The 16480-nt window shown below is 41.3% G+C and overlaps 1 protein-coding gene across 7 annotated transcripts in view; it reads left to right on the forward strand.

The window, feature by feature from the left end:
• The window catches only part of RBP1 (retinol binding protein 1), a 139551-nt gene that overhangs the window by 23310 nt on the left and 99761 nt on the right, over positions 1-16480 (forward strand). The window contains exon 2 of one of the 7 annotated variants that reach the window (XM_054984225.1): positions 14390-14487. The exons of 5 other annotated variants lie outside the window; for them this stretch is intronic. The gene's annotated coding sequence lies outside the window, so the exon portion shown is untranslated. Of the gene's footprint in view, positions 1-5576; positions 5662-14389; positions 14488-16480 lie in introns of those variants that run through there. One more of the 7 variants, XM_054984226.1, reaches the window with a different exon arrangement.

Consider the following 16480-nt stretch of genomic DNA (forward strand, 5'->3'; position numbering starts at 1 on the left):
AACAAACAAATACTCATACACCATTCCATATTAAACAGTACTCAAAATCATCCTATGAGTATGATTTTGAGTACTGTTTAATATGGAATGGTGTATGAGTATTTGTTTGTCCGGTCCGAACTGTTTTATGCCCAGGATGAAGTGAGTTTTCACTCACAAAACGGGTTAATGAAAAATTGCCTGCATACTCCCGTTGGCGATTTTTGATGTATTAATTCAAGTTGTTGGACTGTGAAAGAAATAACATCTTGCACTACTCCCTACCTACTGGCTTTTCTATTACTGCTGGCATCTTGCACTTTAAATGTGTTGAAAGAGCTCTACGGACTTTGAATATTTATTCAGGATTTTATGTGATATACATGGATGGACTCTGTAATTTTGTATTTTGTATCTGTATTGTAACTATTTTGTTGTATTTATTCACATTGGCACTTTTGCACTTCAAAAATTGATTAACAAAAATTTATACATAGTTGTGATTCCCTGGTCTTGTTGTTCTCCTCTGGTTCCATATCAGGGTTGCCCGTTGTTCTCCTCCGTTCTCCATGGCTTGGCAGCACGCGATGTGCTGCGCAAGTCTGCCGGCCTCCGTAGGAGCAAACGGGCAATTTACCCCCTGCATCGACTTCAGGGGGCTCTTCCCGCGGCACTCCGGACCCTGACCCCCTCACTGGGAGTCCTGGGGGTTAACCCTCGCAGGTCAACCACCCGGTCAGGCTGCTCGGGCGCTTCCTCCCAGACCTGCGGAGAGGAGCGTCCGACATGGCTGGGAAAACGAAACCGAATCCCCAATGTGCATGATTCTTTACAGAGCATGAGAAGGCAAGTCTATGCCCCAAGGAGGCTACAATCTAAAAAGAAGAAAGAGAAGATGGAAGTGGGGAAAAACTGGAGTAGAGTATGTATTCATTCCAATGAAGTGTACACTCCCACCTTAACTGGCAATTTCATTTTAAATTTATAACAAACAAAGTTAAACCTTTGGTATCAGCGACTGAACACTTCTTTTTTTTCAAGGGAGGCAAATACATCCCAGGAGGTCTCCATGTATTTAATATGCAAATCATTCCACAACTTCTTAATGGAGTTTCAGTATAGATTCTCTAAGTAAACAAGAATTTAGATTATCTGCTTCGCTGTTTTCTGCGACACATCACAGGAACTTCAAAATGTATAGCTGGGATAGCTTTATGATTAGAACTGGGTCAGGGCTCTATTGAAGCCAAAGCATGGCTTCATGCTTTCAGACACAGGCTAAAGGTCTTCTCCACAAAGAACATGGTCTGCTTTGTGAGCTAAATCAAGACCAATACCACTTCCATTAAATGCAAGAAATAGATAAGAATGTATTTTGCCTTGGGTTAGTAAAGAATAATATACAGAGACTTGGGAAGAGCGAATCATTATCAACCATAATAATAATAATAACATTCAATTTATATACCGCCCTTCAGGATAGATTAATGCCCACTCAGAGTGGTTTACAAAGTATGTTGTTATTATCCCCACAACAAAACACCCTGTGAGGTGGGTGGGGCTGAGAGAGCTAGAAGCTGTGACTGACTCAAGGTCACCCAGCTGGCTTCAAGTGGAGGAGTGGGGAATCAAACCTGGTTCTCCACATTAGAGTCCCATGCTCTTAACCACTACACCAAACTGGCTCTCGTCAAGAAATGAATAAAAGATCTAGATTACTCTAGCTGTTGTATGTGCTCAGAGAGTATGCTCAACCCATTTCTTTGGCATTCTTCCATCTCCAAGAAACCCAGATTACATTAAACTTTTAAGTTCCTTGCTATTGCAGAGCATTTATGCTCACATGTCTGAATGCTGCTCCTTCAGCAGTTTTACATGGGAGATATCGTAATATACCCTGTTCAGATAGACTTTGCAAATGCGACATGGAAAAAGGTTGATTCTTTGCACCATATAATACCGGAATGCCCTCATTATAATTCTTATCGTGAACTGTGGATTACTCCTATCTTAAATAAAACACCCCTTATTGTACCAAAAGACAATATAGTCCCTTATTTGCTGGTGGATAGAAACCCAAGAATCATGCTGGCTTTTGCCAAGTATCCTTCATATTTTCCTTAACGAAATAAAGACTCTGTATCCACTGCTCAAGATAATTTGGATCAAAGGAGCTTGAAAGGAAGGGAAAAGAAGGAAGCAATGTACATGGGCTCAGTTTCTGTAGGGGAGGGAACTAAGGGGTTGTGTGAATGTTTTCAAGTTTTCCTGGGCTATGCCCCTTCCGGAAAACATTCGTACATGCACAAAACATTTTGTGTGCCATCTGAAGAAGATGAGGAAGAAGCAACTCTACACTTTATTCAGGAAGGTATTCCAGAGCTTTGGACCAACTGCAGTAAAAGCCTTATCTTTACAACCAACAAATGTTCTTACTTCTTCAAGTAGTGCCTAACCCACTGAATTTTGGTTTGCCAACAGGTGTGGAGAAAAATGCCCTGTCCTTGTAACAGAGGCTTAATATGTGGAAATGGTTGAAGCTTTTTGGTGCACTGAAATTAATATCACCTGATAAACAATATACCATTAATCCTCTATTAAAGGGACAAGACAGGGGGAAACTTCATTATAACTTAGAGGCAACATTAGACTTGTTTAATATGACAGAAAAACACATGCACAAAAATGGAACAGTACAACATTGCCTTCAATGGATGACTGGATTGTGAAAATGATGGAGTTAGCAGAGATGGCTAAACTTAAAGCTTTGATCAGAGATAAAACTTTGTCTACTTTTATGGTTAAATGGAAACCCCTTATTGACTTTCTGCATGAGACAAAAAAAATGAACTGATGATCTGTGGATTTGAAGATAAATTTGGGGAAAATAAATAGAAGGGGAGGCATTCATGAAAAGGTAAATTCTGAAGGTGTCAGAACTATGACTGTTTTGTTTGTAAAGATATAATAGATGTTGTCGAGAATAGAAAATGAAATATGTATTATTTTTGTTTTTTCTTTAATTTTTGTTCTTTCTCTTTTTCTATTTTTTCCCCTTTTTTCTCTGCCCTTTTTATTGGGCTTTTACTCTTATTAATAAAACAATAAAGTATTTTTAAAAAGAATATGACAGAGGAAAAAATGTATTTGGTACAGATACATCCTGGTATAGGAAGACCTGGTTCAGGGAGAATATGGGAAATCCCATGCTGGACCTTACATTTTCTTAAATTTAGTTGCTCTGGAAGCCTGGCCAATTCTCTTGAAATAAAGTAGCAGTTTCAGAGAACAAGATTAGATGGACAGTAAAAACGCCTTGACTAATTATACCACTGTGAACCCACTCCAATTTGGATTGGTCCTAGTCCGTTGAGTTCTCAGTATAGAGTGGTTAATTTAGCTCTATTTTTTCTTATGTTTGGAGAATTGTGAGGGCTTTTTGATGAGAAGATTAAACAAACACAACCAAGATTATGTCATAATATACAATTAAATTTGTGAATTGGAAGGCATATTTTTTTTAATCCAGCAAATGGCATAGTTAAGTTCATTTTACTACTGATTTTGTCAGGATGCACTTGACATAAACATGAAAACAGTTGAATAGTCTGATAAAATTAATTCACTTGCTTTTATAACTAACAATACATTTAGTTTGGTAATATATTTCTATTGAGAAATGGTTAGTCTAAACAAGCACCTTTTAAAAAATAAACAGTATTAGGTCTTTGTCCACATACATAAGGTTGCCAATCCCTCACCTCTTCTTTCCTGCTACTTGGAAAATTTTTTGAAAAATGCCGCAGGGCTGATGTTGCAACATCACTTCTGGGGAAAACCCAGAAGTGATATCACGCCTCTGTAGGAACTGCCATAGAGTTTCCAGTGATTACTAGAAGGGTGTGATGTCACTTTTCCCAGAAGTGATTCATGCTGTTGCTGCTGGCTGCCCCCCCCCCCAATCTCCCACTCATTTCCAGACTGGGCCCAGCACCCTTACTTATACAAAATTAATACCAGTTCCTCTTTCCCACTGCAGACCACTTATGGCCGCTCCCCAAATACTGACAGTCTACCAACCGTCCAATCCCCAGGTACAGTATTTTGAGAAACACAAAACCTGGCAGCAAGAAGAAGGGAGATAGTAACATTTTGTTCTGTGAACATTGCTGTGCTCAAAGTGTATAAGGCCCAACCTTATGAGTTCCATGAAAAAGCCCACAACCCCCCCCCCAGTCATATGCTCACAAGAAAAAAGACCACATGGAAAGAAGCCCACATTGAATGATACCATTTTTTATGAATTACAATTACAAATAACATTTTTTATTAATTACAGCTATGTTTATTGATTTCTCCCTTCCAAATACTTGCTAGAGTTAGCCCTGCTTAGCTTCATAGATTTATGAGGCCTTAACTACTTCTACTATTCAAGAAAGACCAGGAGATGGTGGCAGCAGCTGAGAGGACTGGGTAACGTGATTAACGTAAGAAGAACCCTGCTGGGTCAGACGAGTCTCCACAGTTGGGAGGGGCTTATCTTTTAGTTGAACACTGAGACCAGAGATGTAAAAAGATTAGCTTGGTGTGGCTTAGGACTTTTATTATCCAGGTGCTGAAGAAAGCAAGACTCTTCATGTAGGTAAGTTCACACATTTTCCTCTCGGTGAGGGGCAAAAATTAGATACTGGGAAGAACTCAATTTTGAAGTAGCATGGATTTAATTTAGTAAACTGTGGTTTTTCAAATTCTGTTTCTCATTTTAGGGTTGGGGGAAAACTAAAAAACAGTATGTCTGCAGAAAGATCTTCAAAGCAGCCAGGTATCTTTTTTGTACTTCTTTTGAGTAATGTGTTAACACCATGTGCTCCACATGGTTTGCTTAATATTATGTCTTTGCTGCAATAATTCCTTAGCCAATGAAGTATGTGATCATATGTCTGTGGTTTATTTTGGTGGATGGGAGTGATTTTGAAAAGAAAACAGTATAATCCCAGGGCCAATATTTTTTTATCTTTTTTTGCCTTTTTTCAGGCCATGCTTCCATTAAGAAAATAGCTGATGAATTTGCTACAGATCACATTTTTGTGGAGGAATTTACTTTTCTGAACTCAGTGTCAGCCAATGCTGTCATTATTTTAAAAACAGATTGTGATTTCACTATTTGTTTATGGATGGTAGGTTTTTATTTTTAAACTGTCTACCTATTTTTTTTAAAGAAAAGCAGTTCTTGCTGATGGCTGTCTTCCTATTTAGGTTGGGGTAGCAGCACCCAAAATGGTGGTAATAAACTGGATACTCCCAAGCCCCAGGGCCACAAATCTAAAGGAGGAAAGGCAACTCTTCAAAGCTTATGGGAAGCCATGAGACACAAACATCCTTAGACAGGTATAAATACTTGAATTTGGGGGGGGGGGGTTGTGGTGTTTTCACAGTTTTGTGTGGGTGTTATGTGTTAACAATTACATTTCTAAGGAATTCAGTTTCATTTTTCTCTCCTAACAGAGCACAGCTCTCTGCAAAGAACCTTAAACCAGAGCCGGCTACCGCAAGGCCCCAGTTTGGACCACCAATCTGAAAAGCCCACCTCCTCCGCCTGTAAATCTGTCTGCAAAGCCGTGGCGCAGCAACCCTAGCAACAGATGTGTAGACCAGGATCGTCAAACCCACCCAACCCACACGGTAAATCCAAAAGAACACACACCAAACTGGTTGTAAATGGAAACAGAGGGGGGCTGGTTACATACCACCCTGTAAGAAACAGAAAATGGAAATTACCAGTTCTGATCCTGCTTTTAAAACTTTGTGTGAGAACATGACAAGGCTAATCCATCTGACCTAATGGGTCAGATGGATGATCTGGTAAGACAAGCTGTGGAGATCATGCAGGCTGCAACAGGGTCCCTTTCCCCTGTATTTCTGTAATCTGAGAAATGACAAGAGTTTGGGGGTGGGGAGTGTCATACCCCTGTGTGCCAAATTGTATTCTCCTGGTTGTAATAAACAGTTACGTGACTTAAGCCAAAGTATGTGTGAGTGGGAGGAGGGCTTAAAGAAAGAGGCCCTAAACATTGAACTTGCCCTTATGTCCAACTTCTGGGTTACCTTATAGCTTTATTTTTTTTCTCATAGTGGAAACAATGGAGTTTCCCGGAAGCCAGAAGAACAATGAAGTTATGATTTATTTGAGGTTTGAATATCTCGCTTTTCGCACTATCCATGGAGTGGTGACTTGGAGATGCAGACAGAATTGCTCTATAAAGTGCCATTCGATTATAAAAACAAAAGATGGCAACATAATTCAGGAACCAACAGAACATTGTCACGACTCCTGTCCTCAAAAAGCAGCAGCTAACGCTGCCAGAAGCAAAATGAGGCAAGACATGAGAGCAGGAAGTGTTACTCCTCGCAATGTGATGGGAAATGTGTTGTTAGGGTTAAATAATGATATTTTAGCCCATATGCCCAGACAATCATCCCTTGAAAGAAGTCTTCGCTATCACAGAACAGGCAGAAATTTGCCTAACCCCAAAACCATAAATTTTGACATTCCTGAAAGGTATAGGCAACTGATACTTCACGATTCCAGTGTGGAAAATCCAGAATTCTGGTTTTAGGTGATAGAGATGCTTGAATTAAACAAAGACATCATCTATGGAGATGGCACCTTTGATGAAGTGCCAAATATGTTTTACCAACTGTACACATGGCATGCCAAGGTGGGTAATTCATATCCACCATGTATTTACATTTTACTTCCAAAAAAGAACACAGACACCTATATTTTATTTAAATTTATTTATTTTAGATTTGTATTCTGCCCTCCCCGCAAGCGGGCTCAGGGCAGATAACAACATATTAAAAATACAATTAAAAATTCATGTACGTTAAAAACAACACATTTAAAACAGGATGGTGGACAGCCTTTACAGGGAGGGTTAAGATTTATACACCCCTTTTTCCAGGCTGGCGGAGGCCCAGCCTCAGCCATACACCTGGCAGAACAACTCTGTCTTGCAGGCCTGATTTCAGCAGACAAAGCGTTCCACCAGGTGGGAGCCAGGACCAAAAAGGTCCTAGCTCAAGTCAAGGCTAGGCTGGCCTCCTTGGGGCCAGGGACCACCAACAGCTGTTTGTCCCATGATCGGAGTGTCCTCTGGGGAATATATGGGGAGAGACGGTCCCGTAGATAAGCTGGTCCCAGTCTGCACAGGGCCTTATAGGTCAATAGCAGAACCTTGAATCTGATCTGGTACTCCACTGGCAACCAATGCAACTCGTGTAAGAACGGTGTTATATGCACCTTATTTGGCACTCTCATAATAACACACGCCGCTGCATTTTGTACCAGCTTTAACCTCCGGGTCAGGCTCAAAGGCAGCCCCGCGTAGAGTGAGTTACAGTAATCTAGCCTAGAGATGACCGTTGCTTGGATCACTGTAGTTAAGTCATGGGTTGACAGGTAAGGGACAAGTTGCCTGGTCTGCCGCAGATGGAAAAAAGAGGACCTGACAACCGCTGTGACCTGTGCCTCCATTTTCAGGGAGGCATCCAAGATCACCCCCAGGCTCTTAACCCTTGGATCTGGCACTAACGGTGCCCCATCGAGGGCCGGGAGCCAGAGTCCCGAACCTAATCCCCTGTGGCTCAAGTACAGGACCTCCATCTTCGTCAGGTTCAGTTTCAGCCGACTCTGCCTCAACCAATTAGTCACGGCTGCAAAAGCATAATAGAATGTTTGAAATAATGAAACTATTGATTCCAGATCTGGCACCTCAAAAGGTTTTTGCCGATTTTGAGAAGGCTTGTATGAATGCAGTGAGGATTGGCTTTCCACACGCTGAAGTCAAAGGGTGTTATTTTCACCTGTGTCAGAGTCTCATTAGGAAAATCAACAGTATTGGCTTGGACTGAATATGAAATTAATACGAACATTAAAATTACACTGAACTCTCTTGCTGCATTAGCCTTGATGTGAGAACGGGTTTTTTTTCAAATATATATTTTTTATTTTATCTTATCAAAGTAAAAAACAGGGATACAAAAAGAAAGAAGGGGGGAAGGGAAAAGTTAATAAGGTCAAGAAGATTTTGCAACTTATCGCTACAAGAGTTCTTAGAATACAGAGTGCTCAAAAACTTAATCTTTTTCAATATTCACATAACAATAAAATTGCAACTGTTAAGCCCCATTACTATATACTACACATACTTAGTGCCTCCAATGTGAGAACGGTTTTGATGAGCTTGCTGCCACATTTCCAGATGAAAACAGCTACAATGAGGTGCTCACGTACTTCTTTCCGACATATATTGAGGGTGCAGCAGGTAGAGATCCTCAGTTTCCTATAAGAATGTAGAATCATCATGATGCAGCCCTGGAACGGTCGCCAAAAACTACAAACTGTTGTGAGGGATTTCTCAGTGCTCTTAATTCCCTATTCCACTGCAGTCATCCCAGTGTGTGGTCTGTATTTGATGGACTGCAGTGGGACCTGGCTTGGCACCAACTAACCCTGGCTAATGCACTGGCAGGTCGCTTAGAGGAGAAAAAGAGAAAATATGAGGCACTACATGACATGGTTGCCACTTCTGTGCAGCAGTATGAGCAGGTGGAAGATAAACTTTATTACATAAGGAGATTGGCTAATTTGCAATGAAAAATTGTATCTGAGTTATTATTATTGCTGTTGTTAAATAATTGTTGCTTTTATTATTAGGGTTAAGTTGTCTTTTGTCGTGGTCACTGGGTACACCATAATATATTTGTTAAAATGCAAGTAAAGGGAAATCGAGATAGGAAATCAACTTATTTTAATGTTGCTGCACCCAACAGCTTATATCCCAAAAGCTCTGTAATTCAATTTAAAATGGTGTAATTAATAAAAAATATTATTTCCATGTGGGCTTCTTTCCATGTGGGTTTTTTTATGTGTGGGTTTCTTTCTGTATGGGCTTTTTTCCGTTTGGGCTTTTTTCTTGTGAGCATTGATGACTGTGAGGGTTTTGTGGGTTTTTTTCCTGTGGGCTTTTTTCTGGTCACCCCTTACAAGATAATTGTTACAGTTAAAGATCATTATAAGCTGGAATATGAGAATTACTGTGTATATTCAGAATAATAAAACTGTAAAAGACATTCATTAGTTTAATAATGCTAATGATGTCCATGTTTTTTTAATGTGCTGGTATAATATGTGAATATAGTCTCATATTCAGAAAGACATTATTTTAAAATCCCTTGTATTTAAAAAAGATAATTTATCCTAATATTATATAGTTTTCATCTTTATCAAAAGCAGTTGGCTTTAAGTGTGTATAACTGGAATCAAAATTGTAACTGTAGGCCAGCATTCTGATTTATTTTTATTGTATTAATTAGTGGTGTTATATTGTGAGATACCCTGAATAGGTCTGGAGAGGCAGCATACAAATCTCCTAAACAAATTAGTAGTTATACAAAAGCTTTGATAATTGTATAACCTTTTCCCCAATTAGGGACATAAAAACATGTACAGTTTGTCTGCCCAGAGCTGGATGGCCCAAACTAGCCTGATCTCATCAGATCTCAGAAGCTAAGTAAGGTTAACACTAGTTAGTACTTGGATAGGAGACTACCAAAGAAGACCATGGGCAGTATGCAGAGACTGGAAATGGCAAATCATCTCAGTTAGTCTCTTGCTTTGAGTAGCACATAGTGCAATCTGGGGGTGGCAGAAGCACTCTGGAAGTCGACCAGGAGTTCCGCTGGCTTATCCCAGACTTATGCTGGCCCTCCCTAGGCGTAGCCCTCCCTATGCTGGTGCTGCAGCCTGGTGCTGCTCTACCTGAGCCCTTTGCCTGAGAAGGATCACTGGGGGCTGTGACAGCTGAGCGCAGGCGTAACCATGGCATAAGTCCCTGTGCTGGCGGGCCAGGGGGTGGGGCACAATTTAGTCAGCTCCCGAGGCCGTTTTGGTGCTTGGGAATGCCCCCAGCAGTGGCAGAAAGTTACACAAAGAAAACAATGACTTAGCCCATAGGTGCCCATTGTGTGCTAAAAAATCAACCTTCCCCTGTGTCCAACCCCACCCAAATGGCCTGGTGGAGCATAGGGTGCCAACTACCATGGGAACCAATCCACTTGCACCCGCACAGTGGCTGAGCCCCCTTGCCGGGCTCAATCAACTCCTCGGGCACCCTACACAACCTCCAGCTCAACCCTCCATGACCCAGGGTAAGTAATGAGGTGGCCAGAGGCTCTGCCTGAGAGCCCCCTACTCTTAAACTTAGAGTGGATGAGACAATATAGAGGACACCATCCAAGCAATTCTCTGAGCAACCCGCTACTCAGCCTCACTTCTGAGAAAGTGGCATGAGAAATGGTTATTGTGGCTCTGACTGCAGCGCGAACAACGTTTGTGGTTTAATGTGAAATCTGAACTGGCAGAAACATGGTAGCTAACTGTAGTTTGCTGCCACACAGTATGCTTTTAAATCACGGCTTTTCATTATGTCATGATAATATTTAAGAAGTTGCTATATGGAAGAAAGCTGGCTCCTTACAAATAGCTAGTGCTAATTTCTCAGGCATTTGGAGTTCTTAAGATACAGTCATGCTTGAGTTTTAGATGCTGTGTCCATGAACTACCAGCTAATGATATAAATTAGTGTTTGTGCTGGAAAAATATATTTACCAGCCTGCAAAAAATATTGAAAGAGTTCTAAAAGGAAAGTTGAACTTCGAGATATTCCAAATACTGAACTGTTTACCTGGAGGATGGTAAAATCCACAATCCATTTATTAATCCACAATTCACTTTATTTCCTCTGTTATTCCCTATGTTATTGACAGTCACTGGAGTACTTTGTAATGTAAAAATGTTGGATGTCAATCTATACATCAATGTGCTTTACCTTTAAATATCTACATAATATGTGTTAGTCTATGTTAGTGATTATGAAGTAAATGTTAGGGGACTTCGGGTCCTTAAGCTACTCAGTTTTTCATTTGAAGTAAAATACAAAAAAAAGCTGTGTGTGAAATACAATGGCTAGTTTCTACTTCTCCTTGACTTGAAAGGGATGCTCAATGACGGCAAAATCCCAGAGTATGTGTGTTCCAAGGCTTATCCTTGTAATCACAAACCTGTTGCCATTGTGAATTCCCCTTCTGTTTTCTTATTGGTGAACTTGCGTAGCCATAGTTGCAGCTGTGTTTTGCTCTCACGCTGTTTGCTTTCAAACCAGAGTCTGGTTTCAGTGTCTGGTTTGAAAGCAAACTATGATTAGCAGTAACTATGGTTATGCTTGTTCAGATGTCACATTCAACCCTAGGTGTTAATAATTAGAATAGGAAGAAGGAAGGAGTATATGAACGTGAGGGAAAAGATTGTGTGAGTCCGCAGGCGCTTAGCAATTGTTGAGCTTGATGTCTGAACTGTGCCTTTGTGTCATAACTTGTAATTGATAATGATTTTATATTTATTATAATCTGCCATAGATTTATATTTAGAATGCAGTCTGAAATAAAAACAAAGGAAAGAAAGGTCTGGACTTTGAAAGTATTGCACCGTACGTTTTGTATCATAGCATTTAGGGGTTTGTAGAATTCACGTACTTGCAGAGGGTTTTTTTTTTTTTGTCAATCATTATTCTCCTGAAGAAGAGCCTTTTACTAGAACTGTATTAAGACTTATTTTGGGGTGGTTGTTGCTGTTTTTACTAAGGACTGATCAGGTTTAATTTTTATTATCATAGCCACTATCCTCATTGTTACATGGTTTATCCACATAAACATTATAGGAATATGACCTGCTTGCCTTTGTGCAAGGCCTAGGTTGTTTAGCTGACTTATGGGTGAGGTGGTGCAGGAGGTGAGATGCTGGTTCCTGGTTCCCAAGGTTTTGTATTTTGGGCTCCCAGTGCCTCTTAAGCTTGCCATCCCCCTGCCCGGGGTGGGAAAATGGCCTGTCCAGGGCGGGGAACCCCCTGCCCCCACCTGCTGCCCCACCACCCTTACTCATCTGGCTGGTGGGGGATAAGCACAGGGATGGGGAGAAGTGCATTCATGTGCTTCCACGCTCCCCCTTCGCAGAGGAATCCTGGTGTACATTGAAACAGAGGAGAATGAAAACCATCCCTTTGGAGGCAGTTTTCACTCAGCTAGTCTTCAGTGCACACACGTGCACCATGACTCCTTCCTTCCTCATGTTGGAAAATGAGCACAATGGAGGAGGGAGGAGTTGCTCTTCCTCCTTTGTTGAGCTCATTTTCCAATGGGCTGAAGGAAGGTGTCACAGTGCGTACGTACATGCGCTAGCTGAAGATGAACTGAGTGAAAACTGCCTCCAAAGGGGTGATTTTCACTCACCTTTGTTTCAGCGTGCACCAAAATTCCTCTGCAAAGAGGGAACATGGGAAAGTGTGCACACAGATAGTTAGGGACCCCGCTGTCCTCCACCCCCCCAGACCCCACTTCGGCCCCTGGCCCTCCTGACAACTAGGGTTCCCAGGTCCCTATACTGTCCTGGTGGGAGGGGGAGACCAGGACTTACCCTGAGTAGAGTTCTCATGCATGCACACTCCTGGAAAGGCATAATGACATCACTTCTGGGAAATGAGGTCCTCACGCTGGCCATGGACATGTTTCCAAGCTTTGCATGGGGCTACGTCTTGCTCATTTGGGGCCAAAATTGGCCCTAGCGAAGCGCAGGAACACACGACCTGTGAGATTACGTCAGTTCAGTAAGTGATGTCATCATGCCCCACTGGAAGCACGCCTGGTGTGAGCTTTTCCAGGTTTCCTACCGGTGGCGGGTGATCACTGGGGCAACCAGACAAACCCATGGGAGATTACCCACCACTGGCGGGCAACTGGAAAGCCTACTGGCAACCTTAGTGCCGCTTATCAGGAGAAATCTACATTGCAAGAGGAGGTGTGGCAATCACCCCCAAAGTTCCCCCTGTCTCCAGGGCTCTGAACTAATCCTGGTGAATCTGTCCTGAAGAAAGCCTCAGAGACTGGTCAGCCAATCAGAGGCCTAGATGTACACTGAATGAGAGGGAGTGAGCCAGCTCTCTCTAAATAAGGAAAACTGATACTTCTTGTCATGTATGCGTGCTTGCAGTACATGCCATAAGTATGTTATATACAACCTAGTGATCCTCTGACACTAGGCAGAGTTCTGAGTACCATTCAGTGCTTGTTATTTGGAAGTTCAGTGTGTTATCTCTGCTTTGAAGTTAAACACTTTCATTTCTGCAGCTCACGGCCTTGAGACCAGATGTAGCCTGTCTGAAATGTATCTTCCCTGAAAACAAGGATGATTTCATTCCCAATTGCTATTATTGCTTATCATAGTCTAAACTCTGATGCTTTTTGTCTCTGGTGTTCACACCAGAATTCCAACGGGCTACTAACCTGTGGGTGGGACCTTAACCTACAACTAGCCTTGCTTTCTGTTAATATGTCACTTCTGCCAGTTCCACTGTTGGAGCACCTTGAACCTGATAGATAGCTAATAAAAGTTACTTCGACCAAACCAACTGTGTGATTGCTGTGGAGAACTTGGGGATTTACTTGCTAAGGACTGACACTCCTTCACCTCATATAGGTCATTTGGTGGCTCTAGATAAGACCATATGCTGAGTTAAGCTTTTATTTTGGACTTTTAATTAGAATTTTGTGTTCAGGACAGAGTAAGAATCTTGTTTTATTGACGTAAACAAGGACCATGCAAATCTAACTGTTCTGGTACTGGTTATGTGGCCAGGTTCTCTGAAAGTTTATCAGAGTGACCTGGTACTGAGTAGAAGCCATCTCACCTGTTAGCTGTATTAAAGAGGTTACAAAAAGAACCTTAAATACTGGGAAGCCCTATCTAGGAGGAAGCTTTTTTCTACCTCATCTTTTTGTGTGTGTGTATTAACTTAGGCTCAGGTTCAACCAATTCAAGTACCACGTTCTTAGGGCCCCAAATAAAAGCCCTTTAGGGAAAACAACGCTACATGCTACCATCCAGTAAATAAAAGCTTGTTTCTTCTTTTTTATGGATATTGTAGTGGCTGGGATTTAAACAGAAGGAAAGTAGAGGCTAGAGTGTAGGGGTAATTGGACAGCATTCAATATAGAGGGTCCTTCATCTCAGAGCTCCCCAACCCCAGCGGCATGCTGGCGACTCTGATTACTAGACTTGTCTCACTACTAACCATGACTTTGATCCACCCTATAGCACAAAACAGGTTAGAACAAAACAGTGTTGTGTATTGCTATTTTTAAGCATTCATAAAAGTGTAGAGGTTTGAAATATCTTCTTGCATATATCTTCATAGAAATGTCAAACATTCATTTATATTTGTGCAAACATAACTATATTTAAACCTTAAATTGCCATGTAATGTGTGATCATTGTGCGTTGTCTTATTCCAACCAGGCTGAAAGTTTGCAGGATTCTGTCAAAGGGCTGAGGGAAAACAGCCTGGAGCAGAGGGCAACCAGTTGCAGAATCTACCAGCCAGGAACTGGAAGCAGGTACCAGGCATCAGAAAGCAAATTACACTTTTTCAGCCAGCCAATCAGAGCCAAGCAATGAAGGCCCTGGGGGTGCTTCCATGACAGCAGTAATTAATCCAAATAAGCCCCAGGCAGAGCCTAATGATGCCAAAAATCTTGGTTCTCAAGTGAAGCAAGGGATTTAAAGGGGAAGTACTGAGACTTGAAGCTGTGTTTTTGTGTGCCCTTGAATATCTTCAAAGTATATCTTTTGTCTTCTCAAATGGAAAAAACCCCAGTATTATCTAATATTAGAACTGTTAAAAACCTAGTGTGTGCAGATTCAGACTCATTTCATGACAGGCTTGAGCAGCCAGTCTCATGAGTTAGAAACCCACTTTGAGTATCTCTCCGTAACAAGTAGCTGGCTCCCTATATGGATGAAGAAAGCTACAAAATACACCACTTCCAGCAAGGTATGGGTCCTTGGGTATTCAGGTGACTACCCAGCCATGATTTTATGAAGAAATTGCCTGATAAGGACTACAAATGCCCCAGAAGAAGTGGAATGTTGGGGCTGCTATTAAGTATTGCTGAAAGAGGGAGGAGAGAGAATCAGCCTGTTCAGTCCCCTGAGGTCTCAGCAGTGGAGATATGAGAAGGGGGGTGGGATTTCCAAATTCCTTGTGGGCCCGCAACCTTATTTATAGTAGAAATGCCAATATAAATTATCTGAATAAATAACACACAAACCCCACCCTTGACTCCGTACCTGATGTTTTCAGAAATTTGAACTCTCTAGGTAGATGAGCTCAAGGTAATTTTCAGTGGGGTAACTGTTATGGCCTCACAAAGGGGGCACTTTGCAGCATGCTCCTAACTGAAGCCAGCTGCTAATAAGAAACCTATGGAAAGTCTTTAAAATCAAATGATCTAATAATATAAAAATCATAATGCTTTTTGAAATATTAATTTATCAGACTTAATAAAATCTGGATGATAACACTCATACAGTTCATTATTCTTGCAAGGGTCATTCTTATTTCTTTGTCCAATGTACCTATACATTTCTTGCCCTTTATTTGCTAATTTTAAAGCACACCCAAGAGCTTAGAAATTAAAATGCAAGTGCAACAATATGTTGTTCTTTCTGTTGGAATAGGCGACTCAGCCTGCCTTTGGACACTGGGGGGTGCTGCATGTCTCTTTGAATATAATGTATAAGTCTAGCAATCTGCCACTGTCTTGTCTAAGGTGGGAACGCCTACTGACTCCTCCTCTTGCCTCTGTGCCTCTTGGGAGATTTCACACCTTCCCTCATGCTCTTCCAAGAAAAGATGTAAAGCCACCATGCTCCTCATGGAGCCCTTCTCTTTGTCCACAAACCTGCACCTACAACCTCGCAGCCTAGTTTCAGGCCGTGGTATTAGCCTAGAGAATGTAACTCTTTAGATAGGATCTTTCCCTTGTTATTACCAGAAGATATTGCTATGGAGAAATCTGCTACAATAAACTGTAAATTCTATCTTTCTATGAATTTTGTCTGAGGATTAATTAATGCACGTTTGTGAGGGTTTAAACGCTTCTGACTAAATCACTCTGCTATATGTTACTCTGCTAAGTTACTAAACTAAATATATAAAATACCATAAATCTCTAACACTTTCCCACTGCAGCCTCCTGTATAGCATGGCTATTTAGTCCACATGGGTCTCACAACTACAAAATAAATTTTTTGGGTCCGAAAGGAGAAGAGAATGCCAGTGACCTAACAAGAATGCTCCCTGATTGGCCAGAGTGAGAGGAGAACATTTCAAAATAACAAAAGAGAGGGGTAATCTGTTTGCAAAGAAGAGGCACTCTTGGTTACCTCGCTGAGCTGGGATTTGTAGTGGGAAATTCCACAGTTGAAATTAAATCACTTTTGACAGTGAACATTTTGGTGGGAAATGGTAATATAAGCTTTAGTTCTTTCTAAAACTTGAGTACTAAGGTGGCCAGGTCCTTTATACTAAAGTACTCTTCATTACCG

The sequence above is a fragment of the Eublepharis macularius genome, chromosome 6, assembly GCF_028583425.1.
Source record: "Eublepharis macularius isolate TG4126 chromosome 6, MPM_Emac_v1.0, whole genome shotgun sequence".
Lineage (NCBI taxonomy): Eukaryota > Metazoa > Chordata > Lepidosauria > Squamata > Eublepharidae > Eublepharis > Eublepharis macularius.